This window comes from Micropterus dolomieu, linkage group LG04 (genome assembly GCF_021292245.1).
Source record: "Micropterus dolomieu isolate WLL.071019.BEF.003 ecotype Adirondacks linkage group LG04, ASM2129224v1, whole genome shotgun sequence".
Taxonomy (NCBI): domain Eukaryota; kingdom Metazoa; phylum Chordata; class Actinopteri; order Centrarchiformes; family Centrarchidae; genus Micropterus; species Micropterus dolomieu.
The window spans coordinates 11,101,978-11,108,721 of NC_060153.1; the positions used below are offsets into that span (position 1 = coordinate 11,101,978).

A 6,744-nucleotide genomic window follows, 5' to 3' on the forward strand; every position below is an offset into this window, starting at 1 on the left:
TTTATTTATTTTAAATGCATATGTAAGTATTTCCATTTATTTTGAACATGAAAAAAAATATTGTTTTTCATAATCATTACCTAAGTAGGAGTGTGACAGCCCCGAGAGGTCTTGGTGTTGGGCCTCTGTACTGTGTGCTGTCTGTGTGTTTCTCCCTGCAGGCAATTAAGGAGATTGGGCGCACCTGGCCAGGGAGCCCAACCTATTTAGGCCTGCTCGCCCGAACGGCAGTGTCTGTGCTTGTGCCTTCCACTCCGCCATATTGTTCATTTGTTTAGCATTATTTTAAATAACTAAGCTACTCTTTGTTTAATCTGAGTTGCATCCTCCTTTAATGTTGTGGTCTGGGAGCCGGGGTTGTAATAATTATTGGGGGTTTTTTTCTGTCGTGGACTGCAGATGTTCACGGAGACATGAGAAGGTAAGTGTAAGTCCACCTGTGTGTTCGTTACGTGTAGGAGTGTTTCCCCTGGTAGGTACAGTGGTGTATCCCCTTTGGGTTTTGTTGGGGGGGGGGCTTGTAGTGCTGGGGTACGGTGGCTAGAGCTTCCTTTTTTTCCCCTTTTCCCACAACTTGCTCGGGAGCATATCCGTGGTTGCCGGTTTACCGGTCGCTTCTCTCAGGCCAGCGGGCTGATGGTGCGTAACTGCCTGCTGCCACGCCTCATGAAGACTAGGGGAGTTATATGATAAGATTCCAGGTTAGGTAGTTAGCTAGCTGGGAATCTCCGTTTTGGAGGCTATGTAGGCCTTTTGCGCACACTGGTGGGTCCTTGCACTGTGCGTTTTTTTTTTGTTTTTTTTTTTTGTGTGGTTGCAAATGTCTGGTAAATTATGGGTGATGTTGTAAAGGCATTTTTTTGAGGCACCAGCTGAGGAGTTTCTAGATGAGTGCTCAAGGGATGAGTTGGTTAAAATAGCTGACTAACACAAGATTGATGTTGGCATTAGGAGGATCAAGGAGACCATAAGACTATTATATATTTAAAAATTCATTTGTTAAAGATGAAAGTGCTGGGCACCACGGAGGGTCAGTTTTTCATAGATACTGAGGGTTCGCCTGCTCAGTGTCTTCTGGATCTGGTTTGAATTTTGAGCAGCAAAAAGAGTCACTAGTGTTACGTATGAAGTTGGAGACTGAGAAAGAGGTTTCAGTGGAGAAGATTCATCAGGGCATTGAGTTGGAGAAAGTGCTGTCTCTTGAAAAGATGAGATGAAACTGAACAGGCAAAGCTTGACTTCGAAAAGCAGAAACTGACGTTGATTAGAGAAGGGAAAGTTGCAGTTGATCTGTTTACTGATGATCCTTGTGTGGCACACGGCAGCAGGCAGTCTGATTTGAGGCTCGTTCCCACGTTTAATGAAAAAGATCCTGAAACTTTTTCTCAGTGTTTGAGCGTTTAGCTGAGGCGGGGTGGTCTGATGCCACTCGAACATGTACGATGTGTGTTAACCGGCAGGGCCCAGGAGCCCAGGAGTAACAGTGATGGGTTGAAATGTGGTAAAATCTGCTGTCCTTAAGGCGTATGAACAGGTACCTGAAGCGTATCGACAACACTTTAGAGGTTGGAAAAGAGGTGATCGGTCGCATTCGGAGTTTGCTTGTGATTTGTCCACTCAATTTGATCGTTGGTGTGGTGCAGCTGAGGCTGATTCTCATGAGGCTCTGTGGGATTTGATTACCAGAGGGCATCGCCACCTATTAGTGAGCAGAAGGTGAAGACGGCAGCTGAAGCGCCGCTTTAGCTGATTTATGTTTATGCTGGTGGAAGTAGCGGATGTCTTGGTTCGGACACACAATCCCTCCACTGAGGTGTGTGGCCTGGTAATGAAGAAATGTTGGGCGAGAGCAGAGTGAACAGTGTGTGTGCCGGACAAAATTACGAGACCACTGGAGAAGAGAAGTTATGCTTTCAGGTCCAAAACCAAGCAGGCTGGAGCTAATGGTAACCCGAAGCCAGTGATGTTTGTTGCGCCGGTTACTGAGCAGGTGACTGAGACTTTCGATGGTGAGTTAAAACCACACGTCTAGTCCAGAGCTGCAGTCATACTTGCCTTTTATTCCAGATGGTTTTGTTTCTTCAGTAGGGAATGATGAGAAACTGGAAATAAAAATACAGCATGACACTGGTGCTTTTGATTCGTTCATTTTAGCATCAGCCTTACCATTTTCAGAGGGAACAACATAGGTTTGTATATACCTGTGCTCGGAATGGGCATGAATATTCTGCATGTACCTCATCATAAAATGATGTTGTCCTGTGATCTGTTTCAGGGGGAGGTGGCAATTGGCGTGCATCCAGTTCTGCCAGTGGTTGGTGTTACCATGATTTTGGGTAATGAGATAGCAGGTAGCTGGGTGTGGACCAATGTTGCTCCAGTTCACCTCGTCAGCACTGGGCCTGATGACAGTGAAACTGAGTTTCCAGAGGCGTTCATGGCTTGCGCTGTGACATGCACAATGAAAGTCAGATAAGACAAGTTCCACAGAAAATGATGACCTTTCTGTGCAATATGATGTAACATGTCCTGATGTTCCCTAATCTGTTTCTCACAGTGAGTTGGTGGCAGAGCAGCAGGCTGACTGTTCTCTAAGGGTCTGCTGGAAATGGCTAGTCCTTATGGTGAGGTGAAAAGCCACAGCGTTTCTCCAGAATGATGTATTGATGAGAAAGTGGGTGCCTCAAGGAGAGCATTTTGTTGAACCAATTTACCAAGTTGTCGTGCCTTCCAGGTTTCCTAGTACAGTGTTGCAGATTTCCCACAATGAGTCTGGCCATTTAGGTGTCAAAGATGTATGACTGCATCCTGAGGTATTTCTTTTGGCCCAGACTAAAGAGGGAAGTTCCTGCTTACATAGTCATGTCATACATGCCAGTTAACCAGCAAACCCAATCAGAGTTTAAAACCCTTTCTGCTTTGTCCAATACAAACTATAGGTCAGCCTTTTGAACATCTGATCATTGATTGTGTGGGCCCATTGCTGCCATCTAAAGGGGGTGCAAGTTAACAGTGATGCGCCAGAGCACAAGGTACCAGCTGCGTTTCCTTTACACACAATTGCAGCCAGGTCTGTGGTACATGTGTTATCAGTTTATTTCCATCTTTGGTGTCCCCAGGGTCATTCAGTCTGATCAGGGCTCCAATCTTTCGTCACACTTTTTGAAGCAGCTGCGCATTCAGCACAATCAGGCATCTGCTTACCACACCCAGAGCCAAGGTGCATTAGAGCATTTTCATCAAACTCTTAAGTCCATGTTGTGTGCATTTTGTATACAGATGAACAGACTGGGAAGAGGGTCTGCCATGGTTACTATTGGCTGCCAGAGAGAGGTGGTCCAGGAGAGTTACAGGGTTTAGCCCTAATCTTGTGTTGGCCATAACGTACAGGGTCCTCTAGCACTACTGCAGGATAAATGGAAAGAGGTCCAGCTGCCACAAAACCTTGACTATGTAAATGGCTTTTGGTATAGGCTTTATAAAGCCCAGGAAGTGGCTAAAAACAATTTGGCATCTGCACCGGACAAAATGAGAACTTTATGACAGCGGAGTTGAGGATCGTGTCTTTTTGCCTGGAGATCAGGTGCTTGCTTTGTTGCCCATTGTTACTTCTCCATTTCAGGTAAAGTTTTCAGGGCCATACTCAGTGGTGGAAAAGGGGTCAGACCAGAATTATGTGATTGATACTCAGCTCTGTCATGTTAACTTGCTAAAACCATACTATTCTCATATAGAGCAGTCAGTTGAAGCACAGCCTTCTGATGTGCGTCCAGCTCACTTGTCTGTCTGTCAAATCACCTTGTGGTAGGTCAAGGGGAGGAGGATTTGTTAGGCCCAGATGAAGTGGTGCTACATGGTCAGCTTAAGAACTCCGTCTATGCGGAGTCTGGATGGCTTGTTAAGTCATTTAGGAGTCTCAGCATAGCCAGTTAGCTGACCTGATCAGCAATATCATGTCTTTTTGGTGATACCCCTACCTGCACACATTTGGTTGAGCATGATAGAAATGTTAGTTTGTAAACCAATTAAGCAGAGGTTTTATCATGTTCCTGCAGTCCTACAGCTTGGACATTCGTTATACTAAGGGGCAGGACAATGTAGTGGCAGATGCATTGTCTCGGGCCATTGATTGACATGAGTGTGTATTGTGTTCAGTTGCTCTCCTTTGTCCCATCCTCGGTCTTCTCGTCTTAAATTCAGCTTCCAGGAACCAGTTGCTGGGGACGGAGGGGAGGAATAGGAGGGTTTGCAGGGGCCGTAAGTGGAGAGGTGGTTTTATATATTTTTGTTAATGTATTTACTTGCTGGCAGTAAACCAGGGTCCCCTTTGGTGTTGGGCCTCTGTACTGTGTGCTGTCTGTGTTTCTCTGCAGGCAATCAAGAAGATTGGGAGCACCTGGCCAGGGAGTCTAACCCATTTTTAGGCCTGCCCGCCCAGATGCCAGTTTCAGGTGCTTGCGCCTTCCATACTGCTATGCCACGTTCTTTAGTCTTGCATCATTTTAAATAAATTTGTTACTCTTTGTTTAACCTGAGTCGCAGCCTGAGAGCCGGGTCGTAACAGGAGTGAGGTGCATAATTAGTTGCTCAGTTGTATTTTCTTCCCAGTGATCTGGTGGTAAGTCTTCTTTGGATGGGAAATTAAATCCAGGTAAAGACTTCTTTAAACCCATATGCTCCTTTTTTAGAAAAGTAATTAAAGGTAAAACAGCTAACCGCCTTATTTTAATCGACATGAGAAACCCTTATTCTGGGGGAAACCTACACCTATAAAGCTATACATACTAAATGTACAGTAGTGCTCTGCATAATGTTATGTAGAGCAAGCTATGCTGTTTTAGCTGACAACTAGCCTAAATGTAATCACTCTTTTCGTCAGCAATGCTGTCCTGCTGTAAATGCTTACAGGACAGTTGAGCAATATAATTCACAGCATATTAGGACTGAGAGATATCTATCTATCGCAAATAAATGACCAATTACCAAAGTATGATCAAATTTGCAAGCAGTATGTAGCATGTATTTGTTAAGAACACAGTGGCCTGCATGTGTTTTGTGAAACCAGTATCTTTTTTATTTTTTTTTCCACAATTACCAATTGAAGAGATCAAGGCTTTTTTTTTAAGACTTCTAATAATAGTGCGGTATGTAATCTGTCTGACTAAATTTGTGGGGTTTTTAGTCAGTCCTGCGAACAGAATTTTGTCAGGGAGGAGTCTGCATAGCTGCATCAGTCATTTGGGGTCATCCGATAATATATTTTCAGCAGTATTCTCAAATAGATTGAATAGACTTTTAGTGTTAAGCGTGTGCTGAAGCTCTGGAGTCAAACCTATGACTCAACAGTTCCCTCACAGGGCACTGTGGCCAAAATATACAGGCTATGACACCATCTCTTTATTTCATCATTAGTGGTAAAAATGACATCAGAAGTCAATGGTTGCCTGAACAAAAGGAAATGGAGTGGGCTATAAACACTGAGTGTCCACAGCATCATCGCTGAGATGTGGTACACACAGATTGCATTGCGATACTCGTATGTCTCATGCAGAAAAGTCAATAGAAAACTTAAACCGGCCAATATGCAACTTTTTACAGTAATATGGCCAATGAGCCACAGTTGAATGTTTACATTTTTCTAAATTATATATTCTGCATTTACACCCCTAATGGAAGTAGTATAACTAAAATTAAAGAAAATGGAAGTTATTTTGGCTCATTACAAAAGTGCTGTTGTAACTAACAAGTAGTCAGTGAGAAATATAAATCAGAAATTTTGATGCATCAATAACTGCATCATAGCCTTCTGTATCAAATCATGAGGTGCCTAGAGATTCACACCACTAATGTTTAAAGAGGTCATAATGCTTTTTGGCTTTCCTTTACTGTGTTATCTTTTTGTGCATGTAATAGGTTTGCAAAGTGAAACAGCCCAAAGTCCACCCTAAAGGGTGTTACTCACAGAAAACACTGCTCCCGAACTGCCTGAAAACAGCTTGATTGTAGTCCAGCCTTTACTTCCGTAACCTATCTTCATCACTATAATGTATCATAATGCTTGCCTAGTAGCTAGTGTGGCATGCCCTCAACACTGCCAGAGAAACACACTGATCTGCAGCACACATCCGCCCGCTGCCTCCCCTTACCCCAACTTCCAAGTTGGGGTGAGGATGTGATGTAGAGAGTGCACATTTAAAACATTGCGTATAAAAGAGATGTTACAAATTAATAACTTTCTCCAATGTCTTGCTCCCGTTTAGGTAGCGTAGCTGGTTTGGGAACATGTACAGTTGAACCAAAGCTGTGCTTACCAGTTTTGTTTTGGATCACACCATCTTGCTTGTCAGGACCTATATACAATTTATGGTCAGGACCCGCCTTACACTCCTTCTGATTGGCTAGTAGTCCTTACCAAGGTACCTCACATGGTGAACTCTCAACAAAGATTGAATAGACATGAGATGCCTCACTCCTTAGATAAAATGGAGCGTTCAATACACAGGGTGAAAAGAGGTGATGCAGCGATGTGCAATATGACAAATATGGTGTTTGTTGAAAATTAAACAATGTAAACCTGTTCTGGTACTATCCCTAAATAAAATAATCAACCTGAAAATGACCATAACAGCCCTGGAAAATCCTGTATTGGTTTAACCTCTTTCATTGCTGCAGTGATGTACAGGTGTCCTCCAGGACCCTGTGACATCACCGCTGGGTGTGGTTACAGGTGCAACAGAGCACAAA

The 6,744-nt window shown here is 43.7% G+C and overlaps 1 long non-coding RNA gene across 3 annotated transcripts; it reads left to right on the plus strand.

The window, feature by feature from the left end:
* Positions 1-253: 253 nt before the first annotated feature.
* LOC123970417 lies at positions 254-6,502 on the plus strand. Of its 3 annotated transcripts, XR_006824970.1 has the most exons (4): positions 254-421; positions 2,276-2,467; positions 2,558-2,624; positions 2,735-6,502. It is a non-coding gene; the product is annotated as an uncharacterized LOC123970417 (long non-coding RNA). The 3 variants fall into 3 exon arrangements; XR_006824969.1 differs by having other exon boundaries at positions 2,276-2,624; XR_006824968.1 differs by having other exon boundaries at positions 2,558-6,502.
* The last annotated feature ends 242 nt before the right edge of the window (positions 6,503-6,744 follow it).